This window comes from Ambystoma mexicanum, chromosome 5q (assembly GCF_040938575.1).
Source record: "Ambystoma mexicanum isolate Mex_15411 chromosome 5q, UKY_AmexF1_1, whole genome shotgun sequence".
NCBI lineage: Eukaryota > Metazoa > Chordata > Amphibia > Caudata > Ambystomatidae > Ambystoma > Ambystoma mexicanum.
This window is the reverse complement of record NC_090933.1, coordinates 1,123,036,411-1,123,051,350: the sequence shown is the minus strand read 5'-3', so window position 1 is coordinate 1,123,051,350 and position 14,940 is coordinate 1,123,036,411. Positions and strand designations below refer to the sequence as shown.

At 39.9% G+C, this 14,940-nt stretch overlaps 1 long non-coding RNA gene across 1 annotated transcript; it reads right to left on the bottom strand.

The window, feature by feature from the left end:
- Nucleotides 1-1,496: 1,496 nt before the first annotated feature.
- Nucleotides 1,497-13,882, bottom strand: LOC138497912 (uncharacterized). Its single transcript, XR_011278664.1, has 6 exons — nucleotides 6,865-13,882; nucleotides 6,624-6,769; nucleotides 5,463-6,480; nucleotides 5,246-5,354; nucleotides 4,988-5,087; nucleotides 1,497-4,886 (listed from the first exon to the last, which is right to left on the bottom strand). It is a non-coding gene; the product is annotated as an uncharacterized lncRNA (long non-coding RNA).
- Nucleotides 13,883-14,940: the final 1,058 nt, after the last annotated feature.

Here is a 14,940-nt window from a genome sequence, read left to right as displayed (position 1 = left end):
TGGCGTCATCTTTAACTCCACACTTTCCTTCTCGGCCCATATCTCTGATGTCTCTAAAAAGTCAAACTTCCGACTGCACCTCCTCAGAGGTATTCTGCCTTTCCTCTCCTTCACCCAGAAGCTCATGGTATCCCAAGCTATGGTTCTCTCTCGCTTGGACTATTGTAACAGCCTCTTTCTAAATCTACCTGCCTCTACTCTCCGCCCTCTACAACTTATCCAGAACAGGACTGCAAGACTTGTCCTTGGCCTCAAGCCCTGGGATCGCATCTCTCCAGCTTTGAAATCTCTCCATTGGCTCCCAATGGATGCAAGGATTAAATTCAAAACCCTCTGCATTGTCCACAAGGCTTTCTGGGGCCTGGGTCCAAAATACCTTCAGCTATCCTTCCGCAAATACCTCCCCTCTCGAGCTCTTCGCTCCTCTACCTCTAACTCCATCAGGGTCAGTCGTTTTTCAAAGAAGGCTGGGCCCCCCCTCTGGAACAGCCACCCTGCCACTCTAAAACTTGAGGAGAACCATCTCCGGTTCCTGGAAGCACCTCAAAACCTTCCTCTTTGCTTCTGCCTTCGCTCCCCTTCTCCCCTGCTGATCTGCTCTCTTGGCACTGTGCACCTGGCCACCCTCTGTCCCCTGGGCCCACGTACCTGCTCACCCTGCCACCTTCCTGCACTGCCTCCTGGCCACCCCTTGCACTGGGGACTGTATATGTTCCCATACAGCCCCCCCCCCATTTTTCTTCTTTTTCTGCACTTATTCAGACTTACCCAGTCTGCTGCCTTAAACATAGAACTTGCCACTTGCTGGCTGCACTACCACAGTTTGCCTCAATTTTCTATTTATTTTATTTATCTGTGCTCCTCGGCTTCTGCACTTTCCACTCTCCCCCTTCCATGCACTTTTTCCCTTTTCCCTTTCCCATGCACTTGCGCGTTCTAAATGTCACTGGGCCAAGTAAGATTGTTTTTATGTTGTGCTGTGTTCTCCCTTTCTCCATTGTTCCCCTCCCTTGCCTAGTCGGGCTCTGAAAAACTTGTGTACGAGCGCGATACAAATAGAATATCAAATCATATCATATCATATATCATATCATAAATAAATAGCACCCCACAAACTGCATGGAGTTTCATACATATACCAGGAACTCCCATGTTAAATGCCATGAACTGCCATGTGAACTGACCAAAACTAACTGACTGGGTTTTAAAGAACTTTAAATCAACATCAGGTCTGGCTGATAGCTCATTCCTTACATATCACAATTTGCCCATCAGAAATGTGAAGAGGGCTGAGTGGGTCAGAAATATGAAGAAAATGCAGTGACTGCTTTAGAAATATTAATGTGAAAATAACAGAAGTCAAGTGATAAGATGATGTCAAGAATTCTGTATGGCGCACATATGCAGTTTTCATGATGTACATCAATTGAGCCCAAAATAAATTATTGTTTCATTCAAGGTTTATTTAATGTAACTTTCCATATATTTTTCCAGCAAACTGTTGAATTATTGTACAAAGAAGGCAATGTGATGCACTTTAAATTATATATGACATTTCAAGTTATGAGATTAATAGGGTTTTCTATGTATCAGTGTTAAATCTTTATTCAAGTAACAGAACATCAGGTTTGAACTTCCAATAACCTAATGTTTGCATATAAACATGATTGTCACCTAACATTTTTCACTGGTGGAAGGCTCATCTATCACATCCAAATAGTAACCCATTAAATCTACAGTACAAAAGGCCACGTGAACAGGCCTTCTGAGTTAATGAGCAGATCCCACTTTTGTGAGTCCATAAAGGGAGGGAATGTTCCTTTATAATACAAACTTAAATACCAAGAAAATGCAATTTGTTTTCATCACAGAGATTTGGATTTGGAGTGACCAGATTTTAGGGTTTATACCGTAGACACATTAGAAAATCTTTACAATAATGTGACACCTTTTGATCTCTTCCCAGTAAGGCAGAAAGGTGGTCTGTGCCTTATGGAAAAAAAGGACCTGCCATAGTGCCCTGATGAATCAGTGACTAATAGCTTCATGGAGAGGCCTCTGAAGAGCTATTGCAGGACTCATCACGGAATGCAGAAGACCCTATTTAGAGGTTAAATGCATCTATCATTTTCAAAGGTACTTTTAACATACAGAAACAAATGTGGCTAATAACTTTGCAGCCATATGATTTTGGAAGATTGTGCTGGGTGCATGTGTTGTCGTAACATTTGCTTCCATCTAATCAATAAATACTTGAATGTTGTACATTAATGAAAAATTATTAAAATGATAAATATTCATAGATGAATGACTAACTGTGCCAAAATGACATGTCGCATATATATATATATAGTAATCTATAGATCATGCATACTACAATGAACTATGAAATAAAACAATTTTGCATTGAAGAATATTTATAGCACATTTTGCCCCCACCTATTTCTTCTCATTTATACAGAAATTAAAAGCAACTGACGAATATTGGGTGTGTGTAGTCTATAGGAGTGTCTGATTATGAGGCAAAGAAAAACAAAGAGGTGGTGGCTGGCAATTTAGAATTAATCTTAAACCTCTGGCAATTGCTCTGGGCAACCCTCTAAACCATTGTTCTTCACCTGCCAAGCCATTACAGAAAGGGGAAAGACCCTATGCAAATCGGGCTTGGTCCCACCCTCAAATGGGCAGTCCAGCCCGAACTGCTAGGTGCTATCCCTTCTGCACAAGATCATAAGCATCCCCAGACATGTTTCAGTCTCACTGGGCATCATCAGTGAGGAGTAGCTTGGATCTCTAGGCCCATCAGGCATGAGAAGCATATCTGGGAATACCCTTCCCATTCAGGGTGACAAAGCAAAACAAAGAGTTGAAGGCTGGAAGATTGAGAATTAAAATTAAACCGCTGACTATGAGGCAAGCCAATGGACAGTTGTGACCAATCAAACAGAGCCGCATACATGTGAAAATATGGTCAATTTAAAACCAGCAGAAACAGAGAGGAAAGGGTATTCAGACTTTGAAATTAAAAGCTGCAGGAAAAAACAATACCTTTTTCTATTGGATGAGGGCTGGGATATTATCTGAAGATGACAATGCTTCTTTATCTATGACGGAATTGAGACCTGCTGACTGGGAATTCCATGTGAACATTTGAGGGGTGTTTTCCACTAAGGGGGGCTCTTTACAATTAGAATACCTTAATGCTATAGTAGAAAATGCACTACACTGGTCACCACATTAAGGCTAAGTGAGACTTGACTGTATATGGAAAACTGAGCATTTCTGCACATAGATTGCCAACTTATAATTCATAAAAAAAATAATAGCATACTGAAATTTGCTAGTGTGAGCTATTTTCTGATTTCTCAATGTACTTGAAGCTGGGAGAGATTACATGTAAATAAATGCCAAAATAGTTTTTTCTTTCTGTGCTGTATGCACTGAATACAATAGGGAATAATTCCCAACTCTGACAGTGTAGCTTTTTGTAGGTGAAAAATCAGAAGCATGGTCCAAGGCTGTTGAGAAGACAATCATAACTGTAATCATGCGGCATCAGGTGGCATAGATTCCCTGATGGCTCTGCTTGCATGCTGACTAATGGCCTTGGATCAATCTCTTCCCCATTACATTTTTGCCTTGACATGCACCACACTGCTGTGTTGTTAAGATGATGTGGGCACCAGACATCAAGTGCAAAGTGACAGATGACCTGGAGATGGTGTACTGTAATAGTGTGCGCTGAGGTTTTTTGGAACCAGCCCAAAACAAGTGTGCACGCAAATCCCACTACAAGTTTGACTCTCGTGCTACAACCATGAACTCATGTTAGGGAGACATTTATTTAAGCATATAAACTTGCCATTTATTTAACAATAAATTCATAACACAGCAATTTGGCATAAATGGAACAATGCAAGTTGTAAATTACAGATATTTAGAGCACAGTTGTATGTTCCTTTTAAATACCAACAACCTAGGACTGGTCAGCTTCTGGACTGGCCTCTCTCCCTCTCAGACACTGGACTGGCCTATTTCCCTCTCTCAGGTACTCGCCAGCCCACAAGTGAGATTTGGCAATAGGAACTGCCAAAAGGGGCTACCAAACCAGGTAGTCAGTATGTGCTCAGTACAACCCATTGAAGAGTCCTCCCTTTGGCCATGTGAGTTCCCACTTTTATCAGGTGTGCCGGTCAATCAAAATGACGTTAGCCCTTCCAGAACATTCAGTGTAAAGTTCCATGTTCTTGGTGGAAAAATACTGTTTGGGTCTGTCTAAAGCCCTTCTTCCTCCCTCTCACTGCCTCCCATCTGCAGGGCTGGGAAACACACTTCACTGAAATGTGTGTTCGTCAATGTCCAAGGTAATTCAGTATTTCTTTTAATTTTTTTATGTAAACAGGAGATAGAGAGCTCTATTCAACAGTTATCAACATTAAACACATAACTGTTCTGAAAATAATCAATTCATAATTTATTAAATCGTAAAAGTACAAGTTATAAAAACTTCAACATTTATAAAACACTGTATAAAAAATACAAATCATAAATTGTGACAAACACTGCTTTTTAAACTTGGCTTCGATCCTAATTGATTGGGGATCAGTAAAGCTAAAGAGGCTCGACTTAGCGTCTCTTAAACACATTCATCAATTACTTGACATATAACTGTTCTAAATGGTAAAAAGACATGAACCATTGTCATATGCTCAACATGTTTCAGTCCTCTATAAGTTGTTAAAGGGACCTTCGTCAGGAGTAGTGTCATTGATAATTCCATAAAAACAATTACAAGATCTACTATTAATGTAAATTGCTGTAGAGTTTCTCCAGCTTCTTGTAAAACAGTGTGGCTGTAGATTTCTTCATACAGTAACATGTTGTAACTGTTGAAAAACAACAAAGAAAGAGAAAATCAGCTCTCTATGCTAGATAGAATCTCTTATAGACAATTATTAGTCTAGAACGGGCCTAGTGGTCAAAATACCTGGTCTGTTCTGTGGAGAACATTCAGGAAGTAGCCTTGAGTATAGCAAGAAGTATCTTCTCTTAGGTTGAAATTCCCTCTGTTTGTAGAGATAGTTCACCTGTAAAGCAAATATTATGCTAATCAGATCCTGAGTGTTTTAGACTCAGTTGGGGCCGACAAGGGAAACACATATGCTCGTTTATCCAATGTTACTTATTTAAAAATCAAGGTAAAAAAATACATATATATAACATTAAATACAGGAGATGTCAATACCTGTAGCGAATGGTAGGAGTCTCCTTCGTTGTTGTCTCTAAATTAGTTAGAGGTCGGAGACTTCAAAGCGTCTGGCTTGCACGCTGATATTAAGTTTCTGATTATCCGCCTATTTAGAAGTTAAAAAATAGTAAGCAAGTAATCCTAAATTAATAAATTTCTTGGTGTTAAAGCTGGTTATAGTGTCTATTTCATGATAGCACAGGAGTTCTCTTACCAACAGGTTGTATATCGCTCAGTTAGTGAGGGATAATAAATGGGCCATCAGTCTGGAAATAGCCTTCTGTTACTGCACGTCCAGTCTCATTCAGGTCTAAATATAAACAGAGTGGACAGAGGCTTAATATATCGACTTCTACATGTGAAGGTCACTCGACCTTGAAAGTATATGCTGCCGAATGTGTAAAGTTCAGGGAGACATCCTGTTATGTCTTATAAGGAATCCTTACCTCCAGTATTGCAGTCCTGGGACGAAGTCCGTTATTGGGGACGCTACAAGCTTGCCGCTGATCAGTTCACTATCAAATGCTTACTGAATCACGGCCCAATATATACATAAAGATATATCCCACCCTGTATCAAAAGTAAATCTCAAAAGGATCACAATTTCAAAATGATCACTCAGTTAATTTCCAGGTGACCGTTAAGTTGCATCAATCATCTAATTAAATTATTTATGCGTGTTTTTTTAGAATAATTGAGCTAGTTGGGGAGAGAAAACATTTTTAGATAACATGTGCATTTTAATTCATGTTAATGAAAAATAAACCGGTGATACCAAAATATTCAGTGCTCAACATAGATATCCGTGATGTAAACATATCATAATCAAAAGAAAAACATTAATCTTCGTAATCACAAAAAAACCATTCAACAATCTGACAAGCAAGATTAAAAATTTCCAAATTGTGACATTTAAAAGTACATTTTGAAAGGGAAAAACTTGAATTCAATTCCCTAATTAGACTCCCAATAGTGGATGTCTTGAAAAAGGCTCCCTATATCTTTCCCTTGTAGTTATTCTGTTAGGTAAATGAAGCCACAATTGGCGAGAGTTCTGAAAAGAAAAATCTTCTTTATCTTGGGGCTTTAAATTGTCCATATATCTGGGTCTTATACAGTAAAATAATTCTTTGCCTACGTGGGGCTTAGTTTTCAACCAAACTTTCCACGTTTCGGCGGTCCTTCAATTTTATTGTTTGTCCGCCTTCATCAGGACGTCTTATTTGAAGACCCTGTGTGGATAATAAAAAAAGACAAAAAGAACAGAAAATAGGAGTGGTTTTTAAATTCCCTCTTTCAATGTTAGTCAGTATGTATCTGACTCCATATAGTAAAAATGAATATAAAACCTCTAATGTATCGGTTGTGGCTTTACCTGCCGATCATATCATCCCAGGTCTTGCGTCGTGTCTGGTCTGGTGCCTTGAACCGTCCCACAACCTGAAGCACGGCTGCCGTTATACCTCTGTGTTCCAGAAGTTTTAAAATAGGTCAATTATCTAATTGTGATGACTCTTGTCCCTAAAGGGGTGAGGCAAAAGAGACCAAGAAGCTCATCTTAGAGTCCCCCAATTGGTATGATTTAAGAATTGTAAAATGTAGGGGCGCTATTATACCTGGCAAGAGGTCCAGGCTTCTATTCATATGCAGGGACCTTGACAGGTGGCTGGAGGAACATCCCAAGCACTGCAAAGATCATCTCTAGATCTGGAGTGGTCCAGTGGTGAAAGCCTGCAGTTACAAAAAACAATAGCAATAGGCAGACAAGCCCATTTAAACCTGTGTTAAAGTCACAAACGCTGGTATACAATTTGTGTACAATCAGGCAAGGGTACAGGTCTATATTGTACCTGTTCACAGAAGGCTGTCTGGTGAGGCTGCATGTGGGATGCCGTAGTTGTTCCGGTTCAGTCCAACGATCAGTGTGGTCATGAAAGAGATAGTAACCTGTTTAAGCTATGTAACTGTAGCTAGATCAATGTATTTAATTCTGGTAAACTTGTATGTCCCAGTAGCAGAGAAGTGGATACTGGGATAGATAAATCCTAATTATGGCTGTTATGCCATTCAACAGCCTCGTTGAGCCCGAGTTGATCCCTTTTGGTAAGGAATATTAATCTCTGTTCTTTTTCGATTAGAGTTTGTTTCTTTTTTGTGATATCTGGGCCAGTCATGGTAAACAGGACAGTCCATGTAATATCTTCTGCAGTATGTTGGTTATTCATAAAATGCTTAACCATAGGTGCTGTTAGGACTTTATTGTTGATGCAGTTGCGATGTTCAATAATTCTTGTTTTAATTTTCCTGTTAGTTCTGCCTATGTATCTTTTGCTACATGGGCAGCTGATCATGTATATCACAAATTCCGTGTTACAATTTGAAAATTTAGTCTGTTTCCATTTCTTTTCTAGACCTATGTCAATTTCTTTGGACTTAGTGGTGAATTTACATACACTGCAGTGTCCACACGGATAGTGTCCTTCAACATGACCTAGACCCCAATTTTCTGTGAGTGTAGTATTTTGTTTCTGAGTTGTTTTAAATTTACTACTACTAATGTGGTTCCCAATGGTGGTTGACTTCCTATAGGCGAAAAGAGGGCAAGGATTTTTCACTGTAGCCTTATCAAATATTTTCCACTGTTTCCTGACTATGTTGGTAATAGTTAGGCTCAGGTTAGGAAAAGTATTCACGCTGACAATTCGATCTTCATGAGGTTTTTTAACTTTATCTTCCAAAAGTGATTCTCGATTATTATTGAATGCTCGTTTAGCTGCTTTACGTATTAACTTCTTCTAAGTCGGTACCATGCTGTACCATTCAGTCAGTATCAGCTTACCAACAAACGTGGAGTATCGCTTGGCAAGAAAAGAGTGTTTCACTTAACACTAAAGCCAGTACAATTACTTCCCATGTAGGCCCATCAGAATAAAGCAATTAACCCTTAATGAGCATTTCATACAGGCTTGTGTGTTCTTTTAGTATCTAGGCACTACACTGCTAGTTTGCAGGCACTCAATGCACCGCCTCTATTAGCTATTACTCCCCCCATCCTGCCTTGGCAAGCTGTGCACTTATGAATGGTGTGGGTACCTCAGCAGGTTTTGCACCTGCGCACACCTCAGTCATTTTATCACCGATGGTACCCATCATTGGCGTCTCAATGTTATCCTTGCTGAAGGTCTACTAGGATCAGGTAAAAAGGGAATATGTGACCCACCTTAGACCGTAATCATAGAAATAAGAATGATGAACCACAAACTAGTAAACCAAAAAGAATATTAAGCAGGACAAGCAAGAAATCAAGGATCACACGACCTGCACTAATCAACTAGACAACTAGATACAGGATAACTACTATACAGTGGTGGCAGAGCTGGACACTGCTTTAATATTGATATATATATATATATATAGAGAGAGAGCTTGATGATGCAGGGTATTGTTTCCAACACAATAATGTGCATCTGGTGAGTGTGCTGGGGAATGAGGAAGGAAACACATTAACAGTCTATATCTATGACTTGAAAAGTGATGCCTCGAAAAATGGGATCCTCATGAAATGCTGATTGAAAGAGGGAACAGAGCCCTTTTATCCAAGACACATCCAGAGAGAGACGTATCATTGCATGCTGTTTCTTCAATGTTCAAGAAAAATAAATGTTGGTAACAGTGTAAAGAACATTTGGAGTGTTTAAACTGGGCAAGCCAATTGTTAGATTGTTCAATGATGAATGACTACTTTAATGAAGTGGGTGGACACACATGATTTCAAAGGTGTTTGACCTAAACAAAGGTTCCTCCATCTGTTACTGTCTGTTACTGTCTGAGTCTCCCTCTTACCTTTCATCTAGCACATAGGGGTTTCAAATGCTCAGCTTCTCCAGTGCCTAAACAGATGATGATGATGTTGCCCAGTCTTTATGAGATCATCCTGGATCTATGCCCTCCAACCTGCAATGACTATAATGAGACAATACATGTAAACACCTAGGAACTGCTCAACAAGAGATTAAGAAAGGGAACATGGTCCTCGGCTCAGGGTTTAAGGCCTTTCCCTGGACTGATCCCTCCCTAAGCAGCAACATTTCAATGCAGATGAATGATATGAGCTAATCAAATGGAATAGTGATCTTACCAGCTTTCCCCTGTGGTTTCTGAGACCTTTTGGAGCTGCTGACTGGGAGGCTCCTGGGGTTCTTGCACTGACCTACTCTTGATTGTAACTTATTTGTATTATACAGTAGCACTTCATCCACATGTGGTGTCACCATCACACTCCTCTGCTGACCCCATTGTAGATGGTGGGCTACATTTAGTGATCTTGCCAAAGTGGCCACAATCGTGTATGCCTGTAATCACAAATATCACATGTTTCTGAATTACCATTATTGATCTTTGAATATACTAATATCAGGGTGGTGTCCTAGATATGGCTGGGTTGGCACAAATGTTCCTTTTCCTTTGAAACTTCTTATCAAAATAAGTGGCTGATAATTGTCCTTTTATTGTGCTAATTGTTATTCTTATAGGTCAAGATAAGTATGTGCACCACACTTCACTTGATAACATGCCTCTATTTGGACCAGGCGAGGACACATTCAGCCCATCTGGGCATTGCTTATGATCACCTATGCACAGTTGCACCTAGACCATAAGCATACACAGTTAGACCCATTGCAATGCCATTAGCACCTATAACATGCACATATCCAGTCTTTGACTGATTTTTCTGAATATCAATTAGCCCTTATAGCAAAGTTATGAGCCTGGCAGCAGACATATGGGATTGGATGAAGAGAGGGCAAATAATGATGGCTTAGGGATCATAACAAGCAGTGCAGTTCGGAGGTGGAGTTCTGAGCATCAAAGCTAATAGCAATCAGGTGTTAGTTAAGGCCTTTTTTGGCAGCTGGTGAAACAGGAAGATCCAGGCAAGGCATGACCCACCACTGTGGATGAGTAGCGGCCAGTGAAGCAGTGTATTGCTGCAGTTAGCATAAAGATGTAAGCAGGGCAAAATAAAATGTATTTTAGACAAGTATTGTGTTCCAACAAAACCTTCCACCAATTTTTTATATGTCAAGAATATGTACATGGCCAAGCCCAAATCCAGAAAATCGATAAATACCATTCGGTGACAGGTTTTAGTATCTCATGAGCTCCCCGTAATTTCTTCCTCCTCTCCATGGTCTCATTTTCATCTCCTTGAGATGCCTGTGTGTCCCAAATAGGGGATCTGGGGGAAGTATACAATTGAACACCAGCCATAAAATATAACATTATATTGAAATACAAACATTTTCCAACAAGCACAAAATTTACATAAGAAAAGATGTTTCTCTCTTGTGTGTACTTTTTCTTCCTCTAACGTCCTCTGAATATATTAAGCAATGTTAGTTGGTGGAGTACAAAGTATAACTGTGTTGGTCTTTTTGCACTGATATGATGAGCCAAATACAAAATATAAAACCCGTATTTCACATTGATGTCATATCTTTTTACTTTCCAGACATCTTTTTATTTTTTAGATGCTTTTAGTTTTCTATATCAGAAACTTCATATAATGTACTGTAAGTGTATACTGCACACTGAACATAATCAGAGAGATATTAAACTTATTGCATGACACAAAGAGATTATTTGTTTCCATTCATTAATTAAAAAGTTGGTGTGTTATTTCAATGATGTTAAAATCTAAAACCCAATTAATATTGGAAACTATACACCATCGTGTTTTCCTTCTAAATATAGTAGTCTGTACATATTATTAAACTTTTAAAATTGAGTGAATAAAGTTTAGTAATGAAAGAGATATGGTGAATTAGATAGAGCAACATCGCCCCTCAAATTAAGTGATGTCATAAGTGTTATTTTTTCAAGTGATGTCATATGTGATGTCACTTGTGATGCCTTCAGTGATATCACCTGTGATGTCATCATTGTGTTCAAGGGCTGTGCAACAGGGTACTTCAGAGTTAAGGTGACATATATTCCAACACCTGCTGAATTTCAGGAGTTGTGTTGCAATAAACCGTCACCTTGTCACTTTAATCAAGGTTTTAACTCTGTATATATATCCTGTAGTTAAGGTGAAACATATCCATTGGGTTTTGCCAGATTATATGGGCGTTAACCTCTGACCCACTGAAGGCATCAACATGAAATTTACTGTTAAATGTGTATTTTACCTGAGGACACAAAGACCTGTACACGTTGGTGAAAATGTGTCTAAAGGTCAAAAGATACAAAGTAACAAAACATCTTTACAAAAATGGGTGTGCCCCTATACTGAGAACGAACATGGAGGAAATAACCTGTTTCATGGAGCGTTTCACATACATGGGGCCTCATTCCGAGATTGGAGGTAGTCATGGCGCTATTTGCGCCATGGCTGGCTCCAATAATGGTACCGGCACCGGTATCGTTCAATGGGGATTTACCGGTGTAGTCCGACCTTTGCGGGACCGGTAAATCCCCATGGAAAAAACCATTCCCATTCCCATTTGAGCCCCCATAGGGTTCAATGGGAATGGGGAAGTAGCTAATAACGGTACCGCAATTTGTGGTACCGTTATTAGCTCTGAAGTCCCTTAGCGGGTCCCGTCCATAACACCACCCGCTAAGGGAACTCGTAGTAGGGTTTTAAGGGATTACCGGCACCATCTCCTTAACAGTGCCTGGTATCCCTTACCGCCCTACTCGTAATGAGGCCCATGGTCTGCAACCTACGTTTCAGCTCACTGTACCTTTAACGGAGGAGAGCTATCCATCTGCATATCAATCACGTCCCAGTCACAAAGGCATTCCAGCACTGAATTGCTAGGCAATCTCCCCCAAACAAGAGTACTGCCAACATCCCCAGACATGCGTTTCAGGTTTGTTGATCATCATCAGTGAGATGCGACTGAGCCTCTCTAAGTACAGTGAGCAAGGGCTCTACGTCTGGAATACGCTTAGTAATCTAGGGTTAAACTAATGTGTGCTGTTTACTTTGTGCTTCAGGCAAAATGCGGTTGGTGTTTTGAAAAGCCGCACAGCTAAACCGTGGGACATATTTTCACCAGATTTGTTTTTTTAAAACAGCAGGAAGAACACAATCGCATTTCTTTGTTGGATCGTCGAGAATCCATCCAGTAGTTTTGTTCAAATTGAATTCTCATTATTAGTAAAATATATTTGGCGTGTGCTAAGGATTGTGGTGTACTGGGACTGGACAATATGGCTGGGAAAAGGATAAAGTGAGTGGTTGGAAATGACGCCTAGGCCAAAGGGGTGCAGCCCCATCAAGCTCGCATTTGTTTTTGTTAAGTGGTGTGCTTTTTCTATTGGGTTGGGAAAAAATCTTGACACCCTCCACTGCAATGTGACACAGTGATGCTTACTCATATGACTTGTTTGAAAAAAAGAAAAAACACTTGCATAGGGCTAGTGTAGACTCAATTGGGCAGAAGGAAAGAAGTGAGATGGGGCAAAGAATCTACTTTTAAAATGTTTGCTGAATATTGGTAGTGTCTGGAGTATTTGGGTAAACATTGAAGACTGCTTTTAAGTCACTCTATTTGGTTCACCATGCCTATTATGGAGTCGTGCAAGCTTTCTTAAGGAGAAGTTTTTCCCTTATGTCCCTGCTAGGTCCTTGCGCTCAGAGAATAGCTGCCGCTTGGTGGTGCCCAAGGTTCGGGTGAGTAGAGTTGGAGGTCATCCTTTCTCACTAGCGTCGAGCAAACTGGGGAATTGTATTTCAGTTGATCTTAGGCGTACACCCAATCATCTTCTCTTGCCCCGTCTTCTTAAAACCTGGTTGTTTTAACTCCTAATTTGGTGGCTTATTGTTTTTGCTGGTGTTTTCTTCCCACCAAGATACCTATGGTGAACGTGTGCATTATAAATTCATAACATTGTGATGTGTCAATGAAGAGTCATGAAGTCGGCATGCAATGATTACATACAAAATACTGCACATACAGAGATACAATAAAGGAGCATTTTCCTAAACATTGCAATGTTTAAAAAAAGAGAGATGCTTCCTAGTATAAAAGGATGTGTGGCAAATGACAATGGTGGGCCGCGTCTTTCAATGAGAAGTGTCAAGAATGAAAGAGAATTCTCTGGTGGGTATTTTTCAAGTCTGAGACTTGACAGAAAAATTATCACATTACACTCTAAGGAAATTGAAACCCCTTTGTGCTGCAAAGTTTACATTGCAAAGTTATGTAGGTGCAGACGATCGAAAAGTATTGAGATGTGCACAGAGAAAAAGAAGAGCAATGTGTGTGTGCAGGCTCGTTCTCAGTGACAGTGGCTTAGCACCACATATTGCGTCACTCAGCAAGTCAATGAAGAGTTTACAGGAAGTGGTACTGAGCCCCTTTTACATGAAAAGGGTGCTGTTAATTATCCCTAGAGATAAATTGTCATAAAACCCTTGAAACACAATGATAAAACGTTAGTTAAGACGGAGCTAAGGTAAAACCACTCAATGCAACAAAAATGTAGTGAAAGAAATGAGTCGAAGTAATATTATTATTATTATTATTATTATTATTATTATTATTATGTATTTATTGAGCGGAACCCTGGCTTGGGGAAGCAACAGAGCACTTTACAATCATTCGTATAGGATATAGGGAAGAAAATAAAGAAAAAGTGAGTGGAGAGCTAAAAATGGAGTGTGGGAAATTGGCAGCAAGGGATCTACAAGCTACCAGGCCAGGAAACATTGGGGAGCTCTCAAGTAGGGGGGGGAGCGGAGGGTGTTTGGACCTAATCGTTAGGGATGAGCCAGTTCTTGAAGAGGAAGGTCTTGAGCTCTTTCCTGAACTGTAGAAGCAATGGGGCAAGTCTGGAAGGAGGTTCCAGAGGATTGGGGCATATACAGAGAAAGCCTGTCTTCTGGTTCTTTCATTACTGCAATGGCAGAGTTCAGGTCTGCACATGTCCTTACTTCTGGTGGAATGCAGGTGCCTGAAGATGCTGAGTTTCACAGTGAGGTAGCTTGGGGAATTCAGGGTGACAGCTTTATAGATGGTACAAGAGGATTTCAGGAACCAATGCAGTTCCATGAGGGTAGTGGTGATGTAGTTGACCTTACTGAGTCCTTTGAGGAGTCATGCCGAAGCATGCAGGACACATCTCAGGGGTTCCAGGGCCGTCACCTAAACGCCCTCCAATAGGTCACGGACACAATCCAGGTGGGTGAGGACCAAGGCTTTGACAGAGGATCAGAAGTGGTTTTCTTTCAGATAAAGGGCATGATTTGTCAGTTCTTTTTGATTTTACCGAAAAGGTTTTATTCAAGGTATTGTTTACTGAAACAATTTTACTGAACAAATACTGAATAGCTGAATAGTTTCTTTTTTGGGGGCTCAGCCCCAACCCCCTATTTCCCCATGTTGTTAATCCCCCAATCCCCTCCCCCATCTGTTTTAACCCCCATGATCTGATCATATATATATGGGGGTTAAAACAGATGGGGAAGGGGATTGGGGGATTAACAACATGAGGAAATTGGCGGTTGGAGCTGAGCTCCCAAAAAAGAAACTATGCAGTATTTTTTCAGTAAAATTGTATTATATATATATATATATATATATATATACATATATATATATATATATATATATATATATATATATATATATATATATATATATGAAAAAGAAAGGAAAAACTCAAATCGTAATGAGTTA